Source organism: Choloepus didactylus, chromosome 3, assembly GCF_015220235.1.
Source record: "Choloepus didactylus isolate mChoDid1 chromosome 3, mChoDid1.pri, whole genome shotgun sequence".
Classification (NCBI taxonomy): domain Eukaryota; kingdom Metazoa; phylum Chordata; class Mammalia; order Pilosa; family Megalonychidae; genus Choloepus; species Choloepus didactylus.
In genome coordinates, this window is record NC_051309.1 from 55,551,727 (window position 1) to 55,578,640 (window position 26,914).

At 39.6% G+C, this 26,914-nt stretch overlaps 1 long non-coding RNA gene across 1 annotated transcript; it reads left to right on the forward strand.

The window, feature by feature from the left end:
- Positions 1-228: 228 nt before the first annotated feature.
- Positions 229-8,209, forward strand: LOC119529425. Its single transcript, XR_005215863.1, has 3 exons — positions 229-280; positions 418-471; positions 8,073-8,209. It is a non-coding gene; the product is annotated as an uncharacterized LOC119529425 (long non-coding RNA).
- Positions 8,210-26,914: the final 18,705 nt, after the last annotated feature.

Here is a 26,914-nt window from a genome sequence, read left to right on the forward strand (position 1 = left end):
GTTGCTTCTCTTCCAAGCTGTTTAGAAACATGTACTCAACTTAACTTCAACTGGGGTTGGCTTGAAGGATGGACTATCTCAGAGCAGGCTCTGGGCTGGCCACATTCAGAAAGGTTCTGGAAAACTCTGCGGGGTTAACCTGTTGCAAAATTGTGAAGAAGTTAAGGTTGGTCTTTCCTTTTCAACCTGCTTTCATGCTGTCTGCTGAATTTCTTCCACCACAGAGCAGGATTGACCAGATTTGCTTGAAGATAAAACTTTATTTTGGTTCTTGCACCTGGTAGGTACGTGGTAAATATTTATTAATGGATAAACAATTTTCCCCTGATAGTGCCAATTATTTATAAAATCTCTTTACTCTTTCCAAAGCTCTTTCATATCCATTACCTCATTTTATCCCCAAAACGCCTTTCTCAGGTTTGCCACCACTGGGAGCTGGGCACCAGGAGCAGCTGTATTGCCATTTATCAGGTAAGGAAAGTGGAGGCACACTTGTTTAATGCCACTCAGTCGGTGCTTGGAGAAGCAGGCTCAGCACTAGGGTTCCTGGCTGGTCTCTCAAGGCTCTTTGCACAAAGCCAGGATGCTGTACTCTCAAGATAAGAGCTGACATTCATTCATAACTCACCATGTGCTAGAGCCATGCTAAGATCCACCCATTAGGTCTTTAATCCCACAACAACCCTGTGGCATAGATATTATTATTATTCCCATTTTACAGGGGAGGAAAACAAGGTACACAAAGAGACAGGTAAAATAATTGCCCAGGCACATCTCTAGTAAATGGCCCAGCCAGGATTTGATCCTAGGCTGTTTGGCGCAAATTCATGCACTTATCTACTCTAAAATCACTTTCTTAAAGTGAAAGTGACATAATATTACCCTGACAAAGGATTTTTTTTTTTTTTTTAAAGAGAACCAGGGAAAGAGGGAATGCTTAGTCCAAAAGAATGGCTATCTAAAGGTGAACCCCAGGTACTATGGAATGAAGGGGGCTACATTGGGGCCAATAGGACTCTATGTAAACTTCTAGGCCCCAGAGCCCCCAGTCTTTAAGGTCTATTTGAATGGAATAGATTTGTGGTAAAATGCACAAACACAGTCTAGTTTAAAGGGGAAATTCTGGAATGTTGTCCTGATTTTAACTGATCCTGGTTAATCCTTTGTGTTACCCAAGGAAATCATCTACAAAGAGCTATATCAAATCTCTTTTTATTGCCCCGTCTGATAGAATTCACCAGTTGTCTCCAGTTCATGTCTCTGTCCTCATTTGGTTCTGTTTTGATTACCACAGAGTGGATAATTGTGGTCTTTTAATTCCTATTTTCTTCTCAATACCACATATCTATGGTAGGAGTCAACTTATATTAAATAGAACAATATTCTCGCTATTAGTACCCTTCATAATATTGTAGGTATAATGCTGCTGATTAAAAGTAAATTTGGAGTCAATATGGTTTAATATTTTACAAAATAGGAAACAGAGTATTTTCTATATGGTCAGGACTTTTAAGGTTGCAAATAAAAGAAACTGAAACAAAACTGCCTTAAGAAGTGAAGGGAGTTTATTGGTACATATAACTACAAAATTCATGGGTGAAGTGGGACCTGAGAAATTCCTGAACTTAAATAATACTATTTGCTCCTTCTTTCTGTCACTTCCTCTCTGTCCCCATCACCTGCCTCTGCTTCTCTTGGTATCTGGGCCTCAGTTTCTCCTAGTTTGAATTAGCCTCCTCCATGTGCCAGGGGCAGGGTAAAAAGGAACATGGCCTCAAACATCTTCAACCTTAATCATTCCTAAAGAAAAGTTCCAGGGAAAATGGAGAGGTTTTCTCTCTGAGCATGGAAATATATAACCCTAAAGGAGGACACCAATCGGTTCCCATTTGGTTAAATGCTTAACACTGGGCCAATCACTGTGGCCTCTGGGGAGCTTTTAGATTGGCCAGGCAGAGGACACATGTCCATTCCTGTGGTCAATGGCTGCACATTGCAGTTAACAGCCCTTCTAGGACCACGGGGCATGGGAGAAGGCTCAGTTCCCTGAAGGACAATGGAATCCATTAGTGGAAAGAAAGGAATGGATGCTGGACCATGGTTTTTTATGACACAGTCTTTAGTATATAAAAGTCATGATATTGCACTTAGAGTGCTTTTTTATTTTCATATATTGTTGAAGAACCTGCAATAAGTTATCTACTCTTCACCAAGCTTCATTCCCTCCTATTTTGAGACCCGCATGTGTTTGTGAAACTGGTTTGTGTCATATGGGGCTCTGGGTCTCCAGCAGAGCACAAACCTATGTCAGGGTCAAATCTAATCTAGCCTTAATAGTCTAAGCTAAATAAGGATTCCTTATTTGTAAATAGACAACATAATTTTGTTGCTGGGACCTACTCTTCCAATCATACACACACACACACACACACACATACACACACACACGGTTCCTACAATGTTCTAGAAAGACTCACAATGTTGTGTGTAGTGGGGCAAGATTCTGCCACTTATCAAATGTATGATCTTGGGCAAGTTACCTTTCTTCTTACTTCAGTTGCCTTGTCTTTAATGGGGAAAACGGCATTCCCTAACTCACAGGGTTAATGTGAAGATGAAATGCGTCAATACATGTTAGGCAATTGGTATACATATTAAATAGCACATAGTAAATTCTATATAGTTGTTTGCTGTACAATATTAGCATTAGCACTAGAGTTAGAATTATGTGGCCTGTACCTCGGGTTCCTTCCCTGTAAAGTGGGAAAGATACACATATTTTAGGACAGAGGTTTAGGTTAAAATAGCACATGTAGAGCACCAAGCATGTTGATTGCAAATAAACAAGCCTGACCATCATCAGGTGCAACATGTTTTCACAAAAGCAAGCCAGGATGTGAGGATGGAGCAGAGCCCTGCTGGTGATTCTCTTCCCAGCTCATCTTCCCTGCAGGGTTACTATTGAATACTTAGTCACTATGAGTCCCCAGTTGACCTGTTCCCTGTCTCCAAACAGTTTTAATATGTGATCTAAGTAAATTAGCAAAATTAGTGTTCTTTTGATAGTGAAATAGAAAAGGCAATTTCTCACCATTTAAATGATAGTTAACTCTTCTTTTTTCTTGCTTCCTGTTCCAATCCATAGAGACTTGTTTGAAATTTTAGCCTTATAATTGACCAATAAATACTGCCTAAATCACAGGGCCTGAGAACTGGTGACAAGGTAACCATATGATAACAATTAAGATGGTGCCCAAGCTCGGGCTAAAAATGTTAAAGGCTGTTCGATGGGCTCCCAGCTGTCTCCTTTATACAGCTTTGTCTTAAATAATATCTGGCAGAACTTGATCACTTTGCCTTCTTTCTGATGGCAAGCTATACCTAATCCCTTTTTCTAGATGCAAAATCTGGCTTTAAGTTCTCTTAGATTCTGAAAGTCGGCAAAATAGTTGGAAAAAACAAGACACTGGGACACTTAGAAAGTTTTGCCTGTGTCAACATTATTTCCTTATGGAGGTTTTTTTGTTATTGTTAGTTTCTAAACTTAAAGAGGCAGTACAGGAGACTCTTGGCCCCAGGCAGGGGAATGTTAAATATAGGTTTTTGTTTCATTTTTTGTTTTGTTTTAACAGCTTTATGAGCCATGATTGGCATACAATAATCTATATACATTTAAAGCATCCAGTTTAATATGTTTTGGCATATGTATGTAACTGTGAAACCATCACCAGAATTAAGAAAAAGAACATATCCATCCTCCCCAAATTTCCTTATGGAGTTGTGCTCTTTCTTGCCTACTTCTGTGTCCAACTTCTTTTCAAGGAAAAGAAAAACACTATTTCTTTATAGCTTGAAGCAAAGATTTTAATACATATGGGAAACCCTAGAGAAAAGCTGGGAGTGGGGTGACATCTCCAGTAAAAACTGACTTTTAGAATTGGGAGAGGAACTAATTACTCCATTATGTAGAATATCTGTTTTCCTAGCTTCAGGTCTGCTAACTATGAAAATATTTTTGGGGGGTTGAGCGTCCTTCAAGGATTTCTAAGCACTCCATAAACTAGACTCATCCAGCCTGATGGGACTCTCTGAGGTCTTATTGTAAACAGATGGGGGAGCAAAGTACACTGACTTTCTGTAACCTTTTTGGAGTTGCTGGGAGAGTCTCTAGTGAAATGTACGGCCGTGAAGACATAGTTCCCTGATTCTGAAGCAGAATGCAACCCATAAGACCTAACAGTCCCAGATGAAGCTCAAGACATGTACTTAGGAACTAAAAAAAAGAGAGAAAAACGAGATAAAACCAAAGGAAACATTTATCCTTTTCTGAGTCATTGCAGCTTCTGAGCTGGAACCCCTTAAGAAGGACTGAAGAATTATGAAACATTTTGGCTTAGTGGGAAGGAAGGAGTGTTCACCAGATTGTCTTGCAATGTGCCGTGCAGGAAATTATCCATCAGGTGGGAGAGGATAACACTGCAATTCCATCCAGATGAGACATGATCAGAAAAATGAAGCATCTGAGTTAAAAAATGAAATGAAATGAGATGCAATGAGATGAGATTGGGGTGGGGAGTTAGGAACTATAGGAGCATTTGAAAATATGACAGTCCCATAAATTCCAGGACCTTCGTGGTTCTTTGTTGTTTTTGTTGTTTTTTATTTATCATTACAACCCAGAGCTCAAAATCAAGTCTCTTAAATTCCTTGGGAGGCCAGGATCGGGCCTAAGGGGAGGTAGAAAGGGGACACCGATTGATCAGGGGACTGGGGTATAATATGTAATTGTTGAAATGGGCTCAATATGACTGAATCTAAATAAACATAGAGTTTTATCAGTTAGAGATGAAAGCAGCCTTGACCAGTTCTGAGTCTCATTCCCTGAAAAGCATAGAGATTCCAGAAGGGAATCTTATCAACAGATTTTAGAATTCAGAAGTAGATATGAAGTCCAGACTTAAAACATACACGAGATAAGATCTGGAGACAAATTAGGCTGACCGAATTCTTTCTGTCAGTCCTTCCATTTTTTTCTTCATTCTTAAAAACTGATAAGCATCTGTGTGCAAAGACAGTGGGGAATTCAAAGAAATATAATTCTAGAATAAAAGAGAAACCTACCCCACATCAGAAAAGACGTGCTTTTGTTCTTAACTTGAGCGTAGTGTGGAGGCCTCAAGTAAGTCACAGAATCTTTTGTCTAGGCATCAAGATCAAAAGGGATATGTACAAACAACCCAAAAAGGAGACAGAAGTATCCTTCCTTCCCCAGCACAGGGAGGTAATGGTAGAGATGCCTAGGGGAGAGTCCCTATTTCACTTACTCTTTCCCTTTTTTTTCTTAAAGTTATAATTTCTGTTTATGTTCTCTATTATACAAGGACTCCGTGTTCATTTAAGATAAATTAGAAAATACAAAAAAACCACTCAACATTTTCTTGACTATCCTTCAAAGACTTTATATGTAGAACAAATGTAATATTACACTAACTTCTGTTGTATAATCTACTTTCTAAATATCTATATACAAAGAATGTGCCCTAATATGTTTAGTGCCCCTGTATTGGATAGCTGGGTTGTTTCCATTATTTTGTTACTATAAACAAAGTGTAGCTAAATCTTTGGGCAAATCCTTAGATTTTTTCCTTAGGATAAATTCCTAGAGGTGTTGAATCAAAGAAAATGCATGTTTTGTGATTTTCTAGAATGGTTGTTGACAAATCGCAACCTTCCCTACGCCCACTCCCCCAACTCCAAGTTTTATCTGTCTACACTCTCGTCAATTATATCGTGGGTTACACCTCATATTGTCAATCTTTTATTCTGCCAATCTGAGAGTTTAAAAGTGGTGTCTCATTATTTCACTACTAGTGAGATCAAATGATTGAATGATTTTTCATATGCTTACTGTCTGTCTGTTTTTCCTTTATTAATTTCCCATTCACAACTTCAGCTCATTTTTCTATTGTGGTGTTCATCCTTTTCTTCATAAGAACCCTTTATATATAAAAGATATTCTTTATCAGCTTTTCATTAAAAAGTTTATATATTTCTTCAAAGTTTATCATTTGCCATTTAACTTTTTAATAGTGTTTTTACCATAAAGTGTTTGTTATTTTTTAATTTTCAGATTTTAAAAATAGTTTCTGCCTTTGAAATCAATCTTGCTTATAATCATGCTTGTAATCATCATTTATCTCTGTTCTCCCTGAAAAGTTTAAAAAAAAACTACTGTGAACATTCTTTGCTGACACATCCACAGCTATTCTTTATGTATTTTTGAACTAAAAGAACGGAAACAGTGAATAGCCACAGTAAGACTTAAAGGCAATGAAATAAAATACTTTGTATTTTCTCTTACTGAAGTTTGCTGGGTTTTGCTAATTTGTCACAGAGCACGAGAAGCTCCTAAATATACAATGTTGCCTAAATGCATGCATCTTCATTTTTTTTAAATTCATTTATATTGAGATATATTCACATACCATGCAGTCATACAAAGCATACATTCAGTTGTTCACAGTACCATTATATAGTTGTGCATTCATCAAAATTAATTTTTGAACATTTTCATTACCACACACACAAAAATAATAAGAATAAAAATTAAAGTGGAAAAGAACAATTAAAGTAAAAAAGAATACTGGGTGCCTTTTTTTTTTTTTTTTTTGCCCCCATTTTTCTACTCATCCATCCATACACTGGACAAAGGGGAGTGTGGTCCATATGGCTTTCCTAATCACATTGTCTCCCCGCATAAGCTACACTGTTATATGATTGTCATCAAGATTCAAGGGTTCTGGGTTGTAGTTTGATAGTTTCAGGTATTTACTGCTAGTTATTCCAATTCATTAGAACCTAAAAAGGGTTATCTATATTGTGTGTAAGAGTGCCCACCAGAGTGACCTCTCGGCTCCTTTTGGAATCTCTCTGCCACTGAAGCTTATTTCGTTTCATTTCACATCCCCCTTTTGGCCAAGAAGATGTTCTCCATCCCAGTATGCCAGGTCTAGATTCCTCCCCGGGAGTCATATTCCACATTGCCAGGGAGATTCACTCCCCTGGGTGTCAGATCCCACGTAATGGGGAGGGCAGTGATTTCACCTACCAAGTTGGCTTAGCTAGAGAGAGAGGGCCACATCTGAGCGACAAAGAGGCATTCGGGAGGAGGCTCTTAGGCACAATTACAGGGAGGCCTAGCCTCTCCTTTGCAGCAACCGTCTTCCCAAGGGCAAGTCCTGTGGTAGAGGGCTCAGCCCATCAAACCAGCAGTCCCCTATGCCTGTGAGCAGATCAGCAACCATCGAGGTGGGGAAGCCCAACACCCCTGCATTCTCCAGCATCTTCATTTGAATAATCATATTCATTTGGAATGTTGTTTCTTTGGGGGGAGTTCTGAGCAGACACATTCACCTAACCTCAAGCTCTTTCCTTACCCCCAAGCACCTTATCTGCTAAATGCTCAGTTTCTTAAACTAGCCAGAGAGACTGTCTCTACAGCAGAGTGGAAACAAGACCCTCTTTGTTAATGGAGTGTTTCCCAGAAAACTGCTTAGGATGCAAAGGCCATCAATCCACTGGAGCTGGGGAGAGGGGAGTGAGGAGGCGTCCATCTTTCCACTAACTAGAAGTCCCAGGACAATTCCATGGTGGGGTCATGTGCTTCACACATAAGGAGTTCCTCTTACATACAGGGGACTATTTCCTACAACAGGACAATAGCCAGCAGAAAAACCTCACCAAACATTATTATCCAGATATCCACTGTTATTTGGCAAAAATGTCTGTAGTGGATCTCAGTCATTTGTGTCTGTCCAGTACTCATTGTCCCTTCTTGGGTTGATGGAACCTCAATTTTCCTTTGGAAAATCTTATTGCCCTCACTCTCCAAATATAAAATTTGGCAATGGAATTGCCGATTCTGTCCCTGACACCATTATAGAACTATGAGCCAGATTTGGCCAATCAGAGTGCTCTATTACTTGAGGTACATGACTAAGCTAAACCAATAAAATTCAATTCCTAGACTTTCGTTGGTATTATTGGGAACGAGATGCATTCTTTCCCCCTAGGGATACTGAACAGACAGGATGTGAGCCTGAGGCTTTTGGTTACCAGCTTGCCACATCATGGGAGGAGCCTGCTTCATTGAACCAGGCACAGAGGAAAGCAGATCCAAGAAACAGAAAGCTGCAGTGTACTGATGAAAACAGTGAGCTCCTACGCCAAGCCATGCGTGAAGTTGGTATTCCCTCCCCCCACACTGTCTCCTGAGCCAATAACCCCCTTTTTTCTGCTTAAGTCTGTTTGAGATGAGAATTTTGCCACCTGAGCAATATTCCTGGAAATGACCGCTTCTTATTAACTCTGGACACTTTGGCAATGAACGTCTTGGAGTCAGGGTTTTAGCTCTACCATTGCTAACTACTTTCGTATCCTTGGGCTAGTCACTTTATCTGTGTGGGCTCACTTTTCTCATCTGTAGAAGAGGTTGTTGGGAGAGAGGAGCTCTAATGTCTCGTCTAGGGCCATCAATCTTGGCTCTGTGATAACACTGTTTCAACACTTTCAGTTAATCTGAGGTGCTGTCTCCAACTGTTACCTCCAAAACCCAATGACGAATGACACTATTTTTTTCCTTAAGATTGGAAACCAAATCAAAAGGACCCTGATATGCTTGAAGGGACTAGCAGATAGAGCAAGACTATCTTTAAAACATTGCTAGGATGTGGGTTCCTCCGGAAGCGTGTTAATGAGGTGAGTAATATATTAATACAGTAACTATTGTGACTATTGTATAGACCTAGTAATAAATATTTTGCTTTAAAAGGATCTGTTGTTGCAGTTTTGCTGAGCTAAAGTAAACGAAGATTGTAGTTATGTCAACAGATGACACAAGTGTGCAGACATGATGCTGTCTGCTTCTACTAAGGAACAGAAAAGGCGGGAAGAGAAGCTGGTCACACATTTCTTTGTGGTTAGAGCTTAATTTTTTTTCTTTTTTTTTTTTTTTTTTGATGAATTGACAATTCTCAGAACTTCTAACATGGTCATGGAATCATCTTTCAAAAATGCAACTCTGTATAATTCGTATACTTCCAATCCTTCACTGATTCTCCAGCACCTTCAGGACAAAGTCCAAACCCCCTGGTATGGAATACAAGTCTCTATGATGTGAGCCTTGCCTATAATTTCACAGTGCAACATCATCTCCTGTCACTGCTCCCTATGTTCTTATCTACACTAAAAAAAAAAAAATAGATTAATACCTGTAAAACATTAAACATGTAGAATATTCCCTGGCATTTAGTAAATGCTTACAGATGTTAGCTATCATTATTACACATTAGTTATAGTCATAGCTCCCTGAAGATATAGTATTAGTCATGGGTCTATTTGTTCTCAAATCCATCCTCACCTTGCCCTGCTCAATTTTCATCCACAGCCACTAGACCTGCAGACCGGGTTTCACAGGCTCCTATGTCACAGGCTTCCAGCTTATTGAGTCAGGCTAGTGGGAAGAAATAGTAAAATAATGGAGGGCAGGACAAAGAGAGAAGCCAAAGTATTTCTCTCCTCTCTGTGCTGAGTGGCTTCTACAATAGCAATATATCTCCTCTGTGGTTCCAGCATTTGCCAAGCAGGTCCAGTTTGGTTTAGCTTCTGGGCCCCTCTTTTTTCCCTCCAGTAGAGGTGGTAGAGGCTTCTTGCTAATCTCTGCCACAGAGCCAATACCCTGCATTAAAATCCCTCTGTTGTAAATACTTGAAGAGGTGTGTTTTCCTAGAGAGACCCTGACTTGGTCACATGACATGCTCTCACACCTCAGACATTTGCTTATTTTTATCCACAGCCACTGACCCTGCAGGCTGGGTTTCATAGGCTCATCCTCAAGGCAAACTCCTCTTCATCCTTTAAGACTTTGTTCAAGCATCACATCTTCTTTGAAGCTCTCCTCTATTCATTCTGAAGGGTGAATTAGGTGTCCCTCTTCCACACACCTCTTCCATAGTAAGTATTTTATTCTTAGAAAACTCCACTACAGACTTGATTTTCTTAAGAGCAAGCACACAATCATGTTCAATGTGATATCTAAAACTTGCACTTTGAAGACATTTATCAAATGTTTGTTGAATAAATGTCTAAATGCATAATTAAATAAATAGTTTTCTAATACAGATAAAAATAATTGTAGATTTTATTTGTGGCAGACACTATAAGTTGCCCACTCAATAGTCACTCCCCATGTTTCTTGCTAGAAGAACCATAATTCTGTTTGGAGCAGCAGAGTGCCCTGCCCCAGAAAGTACTTGTTTTTCCAACCTCCTTTGCTGTTCTCAGTAGCCATGTGTCAGTTCTATCCAATGAAACAAGTGAAAACTTCTGGGATGGTTTCTGGGAAAGTTTGTTTTCCTTATAAAAGGAGAAAGCCATGGCTGCTGCCACTTTTTCTTTCCTCCCAACTTTTCTGTGCCTTGAATGTTCACATGATATCTGGAGCTACTACAGCTAATATAAAACTGGGAATAATAAGCATAAGGCAGAAATTTAGCACGTTTAGGATGACAATGCAAATGATAAAAAGAGTACGGATGTCTTATAGTATTCCTGGATTTCCTGATATGGGAGAAAAGTAAACTTTTCTTTTTAAGCTGTTTTTCTTTCCATTTTCTGTAACTTGCAGTTAAATGTATACCTAATGGATATAAACTGTCATTTAGGGATTATTTATTGTTATTCCTTTTTATCATCCTGAATAAAGGATGGCACAATCATGATTAGATTATCTAGTAACTGTGGCTAATTTGGGTCCCAAAGAAAAACAGTAGATGTTAGATATAAAGAAAACTCAGGGAAAGAATGAATTTTAGTGGAGAAAAAAAAAAAAAGCCTCTTGAGATATATGCCTCAATGGAAACCATTAAAAATTGTCATTCCAAATTTTGTTGGGCATGTTTATATACATATTGCTTTGGATAAAGAAAAACTTGATCTATTGCCATTTCCTCTTTTGATCAGGGAGTAGCTGACTTTCCTTCCAGGCCTTAATTTGATTAACCTTCAGAACTTTCCTTTTCTCCTCTGTGAAGTTGTCTGCATTAGAACCCGACCCAGTGGCCAGTTTTTCACAAGCCAGTTTTCTACAAAGTGCAGATGGGAGTCTCCCAACCGTAAGGTTTGCATTTCTATCATCCATGGAGCTTCTTTGTTGTCAGAGTTAAACTGCAGCCCTGTCTTCTGCTGCTTGGAAGGAAGCTTGTGGAATGGGGAGGACCTATCAACAGGAGTAAATTATTTATGAAATAGGATTTTAGCATTTTAACTTCTGTATGGGTGGATTACTGAAAAATGACAGCACTTCTGAGTAGTGGAATGAAAGCCATATTGAAGTACAGATGTTAGTCTGGCTCTCACCTGTTCTTCACTAATGGCTCATTACTCTAAAATGGGCTGACCTTGGGCAGAATTGTGCAGTGTGGGATTTGACTCAGTCATCCAGGAAGATTTTTTGTCCTCTGGCCATTTAATTCCTTTAACAGAAAACCCTCTTCTCTCTCAGATGCCTCCCCAAACCTTCCTTTATGCAGCTGGGTAATCTGATCAGAAAAGCTCAGTGTCTCTAAATTTTCATCTAGCGTGGGTTGGCAAACTATGGTGCTTAGCCATTTCTGGCCTGCACAACACTCTTGAGCTAAAAATGTTTTTTATATTTTTTAAATGTTGTCAAAAAAAAAGAAGGGGAAGAGTCATAAGAAGAAACAGGGGAAGAGGAGGAAAAAGAAGCAGCAGCAACAGCAAGCAGGAACAACAGAGAGCAAATGTGGCCCGGAAAGCCTAGAACATTTGCTATCTGGCCCTTTACAGATAAAGTTTGCTGACACCCCCCCCCCCCCCCCCCAGATTCTAGGGGAGTGAAGCCTTAGCAGTGGGATTGTAGGCATGAATAAGGGAATGAAGGAAACTGATGGTATGAGGCTTGGCCAATTCTGTTTAAAAAAAAAATACAAAGACATGTTCTTGAAAGTTAAAGGTTAAATAACTTGGTCCACAGGAAGCAGATGCATTGTTGATGGGCTCCCATGGCTGGGGGAAAGCTAGTGTCTTTATCATCATGGATTCTGTTAAAACAAAACAGCTGTTTCTGTTAATAATAATACTTATCATTTATAGAACAGTTTCCTATACCAGGTGCTGCCCGAAGCACTTTCCATGCATTGATCCACCTTGATCCTCACAACAACTTTAAGAAATAGGTATAGTTACTGTACCCATTTTGTGAATAAGGCAAGTAAATCTTACAGATTTAATTGTTCAAGGATACACAGCTGGTTAGAGGAAGAACCAGGACACAAATTCATGACTGACACCACCACATATCCACCACCCTGTGTGGCTTTCCAGTTCTGACAAAGATAATTGACAGGTTTTCTTTCCACAACCTAGTGGAAGATTCTTGAACGTGCTTACCTATGTTTTCTGCCCTCCTAGTGGAGGACTTTTGAACATGCTTGCCCATGCTTTCTGCCCTTCTAGTGACAAATCCTTGAACGTGTTTCCCCATGCTTTTTGCCCTCCTTGTGGAAGATTCTTGAGCACACGCTTACGCATGCTTTCTGCCCTCCTGTTTCCCATCCTCCATCTCCAGTCCTCTTCACCCCACTTCCTCTCCTAACATTGGTGCCAGTCTGGGGGTGGAGTGAGAAGAGTCAGTCACTTAGCTGCATTATGCAACCACATAATATATCCCAGTCCTTCAGGAAGTTTGACAAACTGGAAAATGTAATTAGATTTCTAAACTTGGAGACATTTAGGAGAAAGGGAGATCTGGCTGTGCTTTCCAGATGGGTTACAAGTGATTATACTCATCTGTGTATAGTAGGGTTGTAGCTGCTGCTGGACCACAGCTGTTTACAGAATCCGTGAAGGAGAACATGCAGGGAATGTCAGTGCCGTGGGCTTGCTGCTTGCTTTCTTGGGAAGGGATTGCAGCGTGGCCTGCTAGTTTCTGACATGAGAACATGCCCATTTGGTTCAGAAAGAATTTATTGAGGAGTCACAGAGGGTTCAAAGCCCCAACCCTGCATTCTGCAAGCCTCAGAGGCAGTGTGCCAATGATATGTATTAGTTTCCTATGGCTGCTATAACAAATTACCAAAAACTGGGTGGCTTAAAACAGCAGAAATGTATTCAATCACGGTTATGGAGGCTAGAAGTCAAAAATCACCTCTTCCAGCTTCTGGTGGCTGTAAGCATTCTGTATCACTTCAGTCTTTGCCTTCATGGCCACATTGCCTCCTCATTCTATACTCTTGTTCTCTTCTGTGCACCTCTTATAAGGGCATGTCATTGGATTTAGGGCCCACCCAGAAAATCCATGGTGATCTGCTTAAGATCCTTCTCTGAAGAAACTTAGTTATATCTGCAAAGACCTGTTTTGCAAATACGGTAAGATGCACAGGTTCTAAGGATTAGGACATGGACATATCTTTTTGTGGAGACTACCATTCAGCCCAGCATTGGATAGAGAAAGAAAGAGAGGCCAGAGTAGGGAAGGAACTAGTTACCTACCCAGGGATTCTGCCATTAATCCAACCAGTGCCAGCCCCTGATCACATTTTTTTGGTCAAGGGAAATGCATTAATTAGAATTTGCAATAAGTGGTGACTATCCAAGATTCAAAAAAATATTGACTTAGAATAGGTGCTTTATGCTTATCATGTGATGAGACATTAAGAGGTTGGCAGCCCAGGACTAGTGTGCTGTTCCATCATCATCTGAGATGCAGGCAACATCTATCCTTCTGCTTATTGCCTATCCATCTCTTAATGCAAGGCTTCCAACCTTAAGATCACTACAGTGTTCAATCAGGAGGCCAACATTTCAACCATCCTTTCTATATATCAGGCAAGAAAAAGGAAGTGGAAGGTGTAAATAACATAAGTATCAAATATAGTCCACTGACTTAAGAAGCATCCCAGAGGGCATACTGAATGCTTACATCTCATTGGCCAGAACACAATAACCCTTAGCTGCAAGGAAAATTTGTGTGTGCATGTGCATGTGTTTTTAATTTGGGCACAGTGCTACATTGAAGAAAATCAAAGCTCAATTGATAAGAGAGAAGGGAATGGACTTGGCAGCCTTATCAAATATCAGCTGGCCATAGATGTGAGTCTTTTCCTGAATTCTCAATTTGATTCTGTTGGTCAATATATATATGTATATCTTTATGCCAGTACCATGCTGTTTTGACCACCATAGCTTCGTAATATGCTTTAAAGTCAGGTGTTAGTCCTCCAACTTTGTTCTTTTTTAAGATGTTTTGCATAGTTGCTGCCCCTTAGCCTTCCAAATAAATTTGCTAATTGGCTTTTCCATTTCTGCAAAACAGGCTGTTGTAATTTTGATTGGTATTGCATTGAATCTGTAAATCTGTTTGAGTAGAATTGAAATCTTAACAATATTTAGTCTTCCAATCCATGAACATGGCATGTCCTTCAATTTATTTAGGTGTTCTTTGATTTCTTTTAGCTATGTTTTACAGTTTTCTGTGTAAAACTCCTTTTCATCCTTGGTTAAGCTTATTTCTATATATTTGATTCTTGCAGTTCCTATTGTAAATGGAACTTTTTTCTTGATTTCCTCCTCAGATTGCTCATTAATACAGTATAGAAATGCTACTGATTTTTATATGTTAATCTTGTATCCTACCACTCTGCTGAATTTATTTATTAGCTAGTAGCTTTTCTGTAGATTTTGGGGGGACTTTTTATTTATAGGGTCATGTCATCTGCAAACAATGAAAGTTTTACTTCTTCCTTTCCTATTTGGATGCTTTTTATTTCTTTTTCTTGCCTAATTGTTCTAGCTAGAACTTCTAGCACAATGTTGAATAACAATGGTGACAGTTGGCATCCCTGTCTTGTTCCTGATAGTAGAGGGAAAGCTTTCAGTCTTTCATCGAGTATGATGTTAGCTGTGGGTTTTTCATATATACCCTTTATCATGTTGCTCTATTCCTATCTTTCAAAATGTTTTTATCAAGAAGAGGTGCTGGATTTTGTCAAATGCCTTTTCTGCATCAATCAAGATGATCATGTGGTTTTTCCCTTTTAATTTGTTAATGTGGTTTATTACATTAATTGACTTTTTTGTGTTGAACTACCCTTGCAGACCTGGGCTAAAACCCACTTGATCATGGTGTGTAATTCTTTTAATGTGCTATTGGATTTGCTTTGCAAGTATTTTGTTGAGTACTTTTGCATCTATATTCATTAGAGAGATTGGTCTATAATTTTCTTTTCTTGTAGTATCTTTATTTGGCTTTGATATTAGGGTGATATTGGCTTCATAGAATTAGTACTGTTCCCTTCTCTTCAATTTTTTGGAAGAGTTTGAGCAGTATTGGTATTAATTCTTCTTGGAGTGATTGGTAGAATTCACCTGTGAAGCCATCTGGTCCTGGGCTTTTCTTTGTTGGGGTGTTTTTGGATGACTGATTCAATCTCTTTACTTCAAAGTGGTCTGTTCAATTGTATAAAAATGTAGCTTATGAGGGGTGACAATGGGATTGGGAAATCCATAAGGACCACACTCCCCTTTGTCTAGTTTATGGATGGATGAGTAGAAAAATAGGGGAAGGAAACAAACAAACAAACAGACAAATGTACCCAGTGTTCTTTTTTACTTCAATTGCTCTTTTTCACTTTAATTATTATTTTTGTTATTTGTGTGTGTGTGCTAATGAAGGTGTCAGAGATTGATTTAGGTGATGAATGTACAACTATGTAATGGTACCCTGAACAATCAAATGTACGATTTGTTTTGTATGACTGCGTGGTATGTGAATATATCTCAATAAAATGAATATTTAAAAACAACAACAACAACAAAAAACAAAGTGGTCTGTTGAGGTCTTCTATTTCTTCTAGAGCCACTGTAGGCTGTTTGTGTGAATTTGTCCATTTCATCTAAGTTGTCTAATTTGTTGGTGTACAGTTGTTCATAGTATCATCTTATCATCCTTTTTGTTTCTGTAGGGTCAGTAGTAATGTCTCCCATCTCATTTCTGATTTTATTTGTATCTTCTCTATTTTTTTCTTTGTCAGTATAATAAGGGCTTGTCAATCTTATAGATCCTCTCAAAGAATCAGTTTTTGGTTTTGTTAATTCTTTATTATTTTTATTCTCCATTTCATTTATTTCTGTTCTAATCTTTGTTATTTCTTTCCTTCTGCTTGCTTTAGGAAGATTGCTGTTCTTTTTCTGGTTCCTACAGGTGTGCAGTTAGGTCTTTGATTTTGGCTCGTTATTCTTTTTTATTTTTAATTTTTTAAATTGAGATTGTTCACATACCATACAATTATCCAAAGATCCAAAGTGTACAATCAGTTGCCCCTGGTACCATCATACAGTTGTGCATCTGTCACAATTAATGCTTTTTTTTCAAATTTTTAGAACATTTTCATTACTCCAGAAAAGAAATTAAGACAAAAAAAAAAAAAAAAAAAAAAAAAGGAAACTTGAATCCTCCCATACCCCTAACCACCCTCCTCCACTCTTGACTCATAGTATTGGTATAGTACATTTGTTACTGTTGGTGAAAGAATGCTAAAATACTACTAACTATAGTATATAGTTTGCAATAGGTATATTTTTTCCCTATGTGCTCCTCTATTATTAACTTCTAATTATAGTGTCATACATTTGTTCTGGTTCATGAAAGAGATTTCTAATATTTGTACAGTTATTCATGGACATTGCATACTACAAGGTTCACTGTTTTATTCATTCCCATCTTTTAATCTCCAACCTTCCTTCTGGTGACATACGTGACTCTGAGCTTACCCTTTCCACCACATTCACGCACCATTCAGCACTGCTAGTTGTTTTCACAATGTGCTACCATCACCTCTGTTCATTTACAAACATTTAAGTTCAACCTAGTTGAATATTCTGTTCATAATAAGCAACCACTCCCCATTCTTTAGCCTCATTCTATATCCCGGTAATTATATTTCATGTCTATGAGTTTACATATTATAATTAGTTCATATCAGTGAGACCATACAATATTTGTCTTTTTGTGTCTGACTTATTTCACTCATTATAGTGCCCTCAAAGTTTCTTCATCAACCCTGTTTTTTGTTTTTTTTTAAAGATGGGTTTGTTCACACACCATACATTCCTTCCTAATTGATGGTTCCCTATATAGCCACATATTTATGTATTCACCACCATCACCAGTATCTATATAAGGACAACTACATTTCTTCCACAAAGCAGGAGGAAGAGTCAAAGAAGGTAGAGAGACAAAAGAAAAGGAAAAGAGAGAGAGAGAGAGAGAGAGAGAGAGAGAGAGAGAGAGAGAGAGAGAAACATGACAGCTAGAAAGCAACAAAAGGAAAGATAGCATTAACCTAAAGTAGAATAAAGAGTCAGACAACATTACCAATGCCAAGAGTACCATATCCCTCCCTTATGTCCCCCTCTTATATGCATTTAGCCTTGGTATACTGCCTTTGCCACATTAAAGGAAGCATAATACAATGTTTTTGTTAATTATAGTCTCTAGTTTGCATTGATAGTATTTTTCACCCAATATCTCCCTATTTTTAACACTTTGTAAAGTGGTATTCATTAGTTTTCCCTCATGAAAAAACATATTTGTACATTTTATCACAATTGATGAGCACTCTAGGTATCCCTGAATTATACAGTCTCAGTCCTTATCTTTCCTCTTTCCTTCTGGTGTCCCATATGCTCCTAACCTTCTTCTTTCAACCATAGTCACAGTCATCTTTTTTCAGTGTACTTACATTGCAGTGCTACCATCACCCAAAACTGTGTTCCAAACATCTCGCTCCTGTCTTTTCCTGTCTGTCTGTAGTCCTCCCTTTAGTATTTCCTGTAGCACAGGTATCTGGTTCATAAACTCTGTCATTGTCTATTTGTCAGAGAATATTTTAAACTCTCCCTCATATTTGAAGGACAGTTTTGCTGGATATAAGATTTTGGGTTGGGGGGTTTTCTCTTTTAGTATCTTAAATATATCACCCCACTTCTTTCTTGTCTCCATGGTTTCTGCTGAGAAATCCACACATAGTCTTATCAAGCTTCCTTTGTATGTGATGGGTCACTTCTCTCTTGCTGCTTTCAGGATTCTCTCTTTGTCTGTGACATTTGATAATCTAATTATTAAGTGTCTTGGCATAGGCCTATCAGATCTATTCTGTTTGGGGTACACTGCACTTCTTTGATATATAATTTTATGTCTTTCATAAGAGATAGGAAATTTTCATTGATTATTTCCTCTATTATTGCTTCTGCCCCTTTTCCCTTCTCTTCTCCTTCTGGGACACTGATGACATATACATTTTTTCATTTCATATTGTCTTTCAGTTCCCTGAGATGTTGCTTATATTTCTCCATTCTTTTCCCTATCTGTTCTTTTGTGTATAGGCTTTCAGGTGTCTTGTTCTCCAGTTCCTGAATGTTTTCTTCTGCCTCTTGAGATCTGCTATTGTATGTCTCCATTGTGTCTTTCATCTCTTGTGTTGTGCCTTTCATTCCCATAGGTTCTGCCAGTTGTTTTTTTGTACTTTCAATTTCTACCTTATGTATGTCCCGTGTTTGCTTTATCTCTTTGCAATATCTTCCCTAACCTTTTTGAATTGATTTAGCATTAGTTGTTTAAATTCCTGTATCTCAGTTGACGTGTAAGTTTGTTCCTTTGACTGGGCCATAACTTCATTTTTCTTAGTGTAGGTTTTAGTTTTCTGTTGTCTAGGCATCTGGTTTCCTTGATTAACCCAATCAGGTTTTCCCAGACCAGAAGGGGCTCAGATCTCAGAATGAAGCAATATTCATTACCCAGTTTCCCTGAGGGTGCATCTTAGAAGCTTGTCATACTCCGTGACACCTCAAGCAGCTGTGCTTTTCTGCCCTGCAGGTGGCACCGGTCAGCCTGTCACTCCCGACTGATGTAATGAGGTATGGCTCATTGCTGTTTTGCCCCAGGCTCTGGAGTCTGGTTCTGAATGGAAGGTGGGTAGTAGGGCTGGGCACCACCTCTTTCATAGGGAGTTTTAATTTGCATTTAAATAGACTCTTTGTCTCTCTGACTCTGCTATCTCCACCCTTGCCTGGGTCAGAGTGCTACAAACTGAAAATGGCTGAGGCTTTCTCCACTGAACCACTCAGGTTGAGAGAGAGAAAAAGAGACAGAAAGCCCTCTCTCAGGGTCAGTCCATGGCCCTCAGTTTCACCTGTCAGCCAGAGATAGCACCTGTTCCTCTGGGCTTTCCCTCCCAGCACAGAGAACTCCGCCAGCTCTTCAAGGTCAGTCATCACTAAAAGCCTCTGTCTGCTCATTGCGGATTTGCAGCTTGCATTGAACAGTCCATGTTTGCCAATTAAAACCCCAATGGGGCTGGACTGAGGTATATTCACTTGTTCAGAGAGTGCTGCTCTCTATCACAGCGAGGCTTTGCAGTTCAGGCTGTGTGGGGGAGAGGGTTCTCAGCTTGGGTCCACAGTTTCTACTCACAGATTCCACACTGTGATCTCAGGCATTCCTCCCAATCCAAGCTGGTGTGTGATGTGTGGACAGTCATGGTTGTCCCCCAGCAGTTATTCCAGATCATTTACTAGTTGTTCCTGATTGTTTATTAGTAGCTCCAGGGGGACTAACTAACTTCCATGCCTCTCTATGCCACCACCTTCCTCTTTATTATTTTTTAATGTAAGTGTTTAGGGCTATACATTTCCCTTTCAGGAGTGCCTTTGCTGCATCCCATAGCTTTTGCTATGTTGTGTTCTCATTTTCATTAATCTCAAGATATCTACTGAATTCTCTTCCAATTTTTTCTTTGACCCACTGTTTGTGTTGTTTAACCTCCATATATGTGGGAATTTTCCAGTTATTGATTTTCAGCTTCATTCCATTATGGTCAGAGAAAGTGCTTTGTGTACTTTCCATCTTTTTAAATTTATTCAGACTAGTTTGTGACCCAGCATGTGGTCTATCCTGGAGTATGATCCATGAGCAGTTCATGGTGCTTGGAGAACTGAATAGCCATATGCAAAACAATGAAAGAAGACCCCTATTTCACACCATATACAAGAGTTAACTCAAAATGGAATAAAGGTTTAAATATTAGAACCAGGACTATAGAACTCCTAGAAGAAAATGTAGGGAAGCATGTCTAAGATCTTGTGGTAGGCAGTGATTTCTTAGACTTTACACCCAAAGCACAAGCAAAGAAAGAAAAAATAGATAAATGGGACCTCCTCAAATTTAAAAACATTCATGCCTCAAAAGACTTTGTCTTGAAAGTGAAAAGACAACCTACTCAGTGGGAGAAAATATTTGGAAACCACGTATCTGATATCTGAATATATAAATAAATCCTACAACTCAACAATAAAAAGATAAACAGCCCAATTAAAAAATGGGCCAAAGACTTGAATAGACACTTTTCCAAATTGGATAGGCAAATGTCTAAAAAGCACATAATAAGATGCTCATGATCACTAGGTACTCAGGAAATGCAAATCACAATTACAATGAGATATCATTTCACACCCACTAGAATGGTAACTGTTAAAAAAAACAGAAAACTACAAATGGTGGCGAGGATCTGGAGAAATAGGAACACTCATTCATTGCTGGTGGGAAGGTAAAATGGTGCAGCTGCTGTGGAAGACAGTTTGGCAGCTCCTCAGTACCATATGACCTGGCAATCCTGCTACTAGATATATACCCAGACTAACTGAAAGCAGGGACTTGAACAAACATTTTCACATCAATGTTCATAGCAGCATTATTCACAATTGCCAAAAGATGGAAGCAACCCAAGTGTCGATCAACCAATGAATGGATAAGCAAAATGTGGTATATACATACAATAGAATATTATTCAGCCATAAAAAGGAATGGTGTCCTGATGCACATGAGAACAAGGATGAAATTTGAGGACATTATGTTGAGTGAAATAAGCCAGACACAAAAGGACAAATATTATATAATTTCACTGATATGAACTAATTACAATAAGCAAACTCATAGAGTTAGAATCAAGAATATCTCTTACCAGGGAATAGTATGGCAGTAAAGAAAGGGGAATTGACACTTAATTTGTACAGAATTTCTTTTTAGATTGATTTGTTTGGAAATGGGTAGTGGTGATAGTAACACATTATTGTGGATAATTAACAGTGCTAGAGTATGTTGGTGAATGTTGCTGAAAGGGGAAGTCTGGGTTGTGTGTGCTATTAAAATGAAAGTTAGAAGATAAAACATGGGAAGAATAACATAATGAACCCTGCTGTGGACAATGGACTAGGGTTAATAGCCCAAGAATAGAAATGTCTTTTCATAAATTATAATAAATGTATGATACTTTTACAAGGTGGTAATAATGGGGTGGTGTATGGGAAAAAATACACCTAACATAAACTATGGACTATAGTTAACAGTAATATTTTAATATTCTTTCATCAACTGTAACAAAGTACCACAGTAATGCAAAGTGGCAACAATAAGGGGTATATGGAAACATATTTTTTACATGACTTTCCTTTAAACCTACAACTTCTCTAATTAAAAAAAAGATTATGCTAAGTACTATATGTTGTATGATTCCATTTATATAAAATTTAAATATAAATAATTTTATAGAGATGGAATTAGATTAGTGGTTATGTAGTGCTGAAGAAGGATAGAGGGATTGAGAGGTGACTATGAAGGGATATGGGGTTTTTCTTTTTGGAGTAATGAAAATGTTCTAAAAGATTGTGGTGATGAATGCACAATTCTGTGAATAGAATAAAAGCCATTGATTGTAAACTTTGGATGAATTATATCTCAATAAAACTGCTCAGAAAAAAAAAGAGAGAAGGGGAAAATGGATATTGGGTAGGCAACTGGCAGTCTCCACCACAGGAGCCTTACAAGTCAAGCAGGTCTTAATTCCCATGTGGCAGAGGTGGATAGCATCACCTCTTGTCTCTTATAATCATCATAATAATCGCACAAAGTGCTCACCACATGCCAGGCACTGGAATTGGTTCATTAAATACATTACTGCTTGAAACCTTGCAACATCAACCTAAGTTAATACTATTACAGTATTTCCATTTACAGATGAGTAAACTGAGGTTCAGGGAGTCAGATAATTTGCCTAAGGTCACATGGTTAGAAAGTGGCAGAACCAGCATTTGAACCAGCTCTTCTGTCTGTAGTTCGAGCTCCATGGTTGCCACACCACACAGCCAAGCTGTTGTAATACCTTGAAGAGGCCTGAGGGAAGGCTTTAGCTCATTCCATAAGCACGGAGACTTTGTGAGCATGGCGGTAGGGCTGCCTCATCTTTCTTTTTACTACATTAACTAGCTATATGGTACTGACTTGGCAACTCTCTGTATTGTGTTTTATTACTCTTTTCATACCTAAGCAAGTAAAAATGTTTTCTTAACCTTCCCATCTCCTGCTTAGCTCACAGTCTCCCAAGTACATACGAGACATGTTATTCTTCGTTGATTACTGATTGACACATGGGGTGATAAGTGGGCTTTCCCAGACACAGCTAATGGGTCATGGAGCCACTCCCAGCACATAAAATCCTTGCTCTCTATGCCGGAACATTCTATACACTTCCCCACCTTCATGCCTTTGCACATACCAGTCCTTTTTTCTGGAATGCCCTCCTTTCTCCTCTCTGCTTACGTTAAACCTAAGCTTCCTCCAGGATCCAGATCAAATGTCCTTGAGTCATGATGCCTTCCTTCTTAGGCTGCTCTTGCCAATAACACTCTCTCTCTCCCCACTCCCCTTCCCCCCTCCCCCAATTCTCAGGACCTCTTTTCTGTACCCCTCACTTGGCATTGGGTGTTGTCTCATGCTCCTGCATATCCCAAGTCCACCCAAACCACCATCACCTTCACCCCCACCACCCTCCGCAGCCTGTAATGTGGTCACAGGGTGTTGCAGCACTGGTTCAGTGAGTTATGGACTTACTAAAGAGATTGTACACACAAACATGGTGCATGCGTGTTTATACACTACAATCCAGGATATTTAGCCAGGTTACGAAGCTTAAAGCAGGGGCAGTGGTCACACCAAGCAGTAGCAAGTGAAATGTATCTTGCTGGGGTTTCTACTTTGCTCCTGGTTTCCCTTACAATATACAACTGCCAGCAACACTCTCTACCCACATAGGATTCTGCCAGAGTTGAGAAAACAGTCCAGGATTTGTTCCATGACTGCCCTTTTAGTCTTAGGTTCGCCCCACTGTGCAGGAAGAACGTACACTAACATGTACTTCCATTTGTGAGACTGTTTATAAACATCAAGCTTCCCTGGTCCTTTCCTGGGCTTAGCAGCAGTACAACCACATCCTCATCAGGGGTCAGAAAGCAGGGTCAGTGCACAGTGGACATTGGATACCATCTCTACCTCCAGCTCTCCAGCATCCTGGAAAGCCCATTTTGTTGAACTTGCCTGGGAGGCTGATATTTCTGCATCTCATTATCTCCTATAAGTGGAACTCCAGGTGCCTTAGGAAGACCATGAAGCCAACAATAGGGCATGGTCAAGTGAACTGTGCTTCCCTGGACTCCTCTGATGTGACCAGGAGAGGTGACATGGAGCCCGCAGTGGGCTTGCTGCCTCTTCCAACTGGATTCCCAGATCAGTGTTGGGAGGAGCAGGCTCGTTGTTATCGGCACTTTGTTAACCCATTGAATAGGGCCTCTTAATTCAGAGTGGCATTGGGCTCCGTTGGGAGTGACTGCATTTTTTGGAATTGGGGCAAGTTGTAAGTCCCAAATCCCACCCCATTCAGCCTCATCCAAGTATAAAACAGAGGGATGACATTCAAATGAAGGCTTCCCTGAGATACTGCTGGTGATTCAGCAAGAACCAGCAGCTAAACAAAGTCCATACTAGTTCAGACTGAGCCACATGAGTTAGATCATGCATTCAAGTTCCCCAAAAGGGGAAGGTGGGTTGATGACTGTCCTGTGGATCTGACAGTTGTTTCAGGCATTCACTGAAGTGCTGGACCTCAGAAGCATCTTACTCTACCTGCTCTTTTTTGGAGGCCACACCCAAGCTCCACACTCAGTTACCAAGTCCTGTGGATGATGCCTTTGTGGAAGCCATGCCTACCTTCTATCCCCATCACCACCTCCCCTCGGGCTAAGGCCCTTCCCTCCTCACACCCAGATAGTAAAGGAGTCAAAGGCAATGCTGCCATTTTTTCCCCATTACCTCAAAATCCCTACGTATTTGCACCTTCCTTCTTCTCTTCTCTTGACAGGAGAAATAATGCTCTCTGCTCTGCCTAATTTTTCCTGTCCGTCTCTCAATATCGCTCATTCTTTCTCTTTTGAGGGATAAATTACACTCAGTAAAGTGCACAAATCTTAAGTGTGCAGCTCAGTGAATTTCTACACTTGAACACATCCATACTGCCAGCACCCAGATCAAGACATGGAATATTTCCAGCACCCCAGCAGTCTCCTCTGTGGACCCTCCGTGGCCCTCTAGCTAGCACCCTCTTAAGGGTAACCACTGTTCTGACCTCTATCACCACAAATTAGTAATCATGATTTTTGCACTTCATATAAACAGACTCATATAGTGTGTAGTCTTTTCTGTCTGTTCTATTTTGATTTTATACTTCTTTCACTAAGCATTATGTCTGAGATTCATTCATGTTGTTCATAAAATATCAGCATTTCACTCTTTTTCTTTGCTGTGTAGCATTCCATTGTATTAACATACCACAATTTATTTAACCATTTGCCTGTTTTGGGGCATTTGAGTTGTTTCCAGTTTGGGGATATTACAAATAGTATTATTTTACAAGTCTTTTGGAGCACGTAAGCTCCACCCATGCTCTCAGTCCTACTTCCTATTAATACTCCACTCTCATTTTCAATCCTTTCCTTTCCCCTTGTTTCTTCCTCTCAGCCTACATGCATCACCAGAACTCTTCCTACTTTAAAAAAAAAACAGCAGCAACAACAACAACAGAAAAAAAACAGAACCAAACAATAAAAAACCTTCCTCCAATCAGGGTCCACCTATCTACCACCATTCCTGTCTCCTTCCTTTGTTCACCCCTGTCGTGCCCTTTTCTGCAGTGCTTACTTACGGTGTAAGTCCTTGTGGGGCTAGTTCTGACTAGGGATTGGCCACTAATATTGCTTCCTCTCTGAAGCCTCCCCTAGTTCCCTCAGCAGGAAGTAACCCCTCCTCCTCTGGCCCCCTGCTGTTCTTCATTTGCACACTTTTCCTGGCATTTACCAAGCTCTTTCTTAGGTTAGGGTTACATGGGAGCATATCCCACAGCGTGACTGGGCCTGGAGCCTCTGAGTGCGTGTTCTGTGTCTGAGTCACCTCTGATTTGTCCCAATACCTAGCACAGGGGCCAGCACTAATTTATGTATATTATGAAGAGTCTACTTTGGAAAGACATCTGAAAAGTTTAAAGCTAAAGAACAGGAAGAGAAAACCTATTTTTTTGTTTGTTGCAATTATCAGAATTTTCAGGGTAGGGGCTTTTCAGTTGGCATACACATCAGTCTCTGAGTGTGTGGGGACTGTTTTGAGACCACTCAGACCACACAGGGACAGGCTATTCTCAAGCATTCTGGTGGTCTCAAAGAGCCGATCAGCACTCAGTCGACCTTACTAAGGACCCCAGGACTTAAAAGAGTACAAGACGGAAATGCTCAAAGGCATTTAGCAGACCTAACTGCAGCTATCTCAGTCTTGCAGAGCTTTCTTGTAATGTCTCATGGTCTATTTTTTATCCCAATATTTTCACTACTTGATGACACTGGTTCTTCTATTTGATTTCTGTCTGTGTACACCAGGGTGTGATCAAAAGAAACCTGCTTTATCCTCCAATTTTCCTCTTGGTCTTGAAATGCAACCAATCAAATCAAACACATGATTTACTGAAAGTTAGGTGGATCTGATGTCATTTTTGGATGCCAGGGAAATTACACTCCGTAGGTGAACACGGCCTTCTTTGTAAAACCCAAGTACAGGCATTTTCATTCCCTCACTGGGATGCCCTCAAAAGATGGGCTATGAAATTACCCTCTCCTTTCCAATGAATGGGCAGCAATTTCAGTTTGTCCAGAACAAACATTTTAGAAGAAATGCTGGTTCAATGATTTCTTAGTTTCAGGTTTTAATCCAGAGATATTATTTATTGAATTGTCTGAATATGAATCCTGGTTTTTATCCTCCTGGTGGCAAGCAACTATGGTAAAACTCTCCTTATGAAGTAGTCCCCAAGATAAAACTTGTACTGATGAATGATTGACATTTGAGAGGAGAAAAATGATGATTGTGTTTTTAAAACAAACTTGACAGACACCACCTCTGACCTCAACCATATAGACAAAAGTTAATCACAATTTGGAGGTTCACGTACTCGGTAGAGGATTATTCTATGTGCTGTAGGGGAGAGTATGGTAGTGAATAGGGTGTTTCTGCCCTTATTTCTCAGTATGGGCAAGAAGGTCAGCATGTAAACTCACTGAGAAACATGACAACATGAAGTATGTGCTAAGAGAAGAATTCTAAAATGGAGACACAGAAGTCAAAAACCTACAAATAATTAAAACACACCCATAACAATGGAGAAAGAAAGAATAAGGAAAAGTGGGACCCACTTTGAAAGGTAGTATTCGTTTCTCAAATATACTGAGCGATACTGTAAGTCAGTTGTGGATATCTTTATCCCCCTACCCCACCCTCTTCCGTGGCTCTTTTTTCCCCCTCAGCCTTCTCTGCCCTTAGACACACACCGTCAACCCCCCGAGCAGAGCTACCAGAAACAGTGGAAATGTCCTGATAAACCAGTTCACATGGAAGAGTCAATGAAATTAT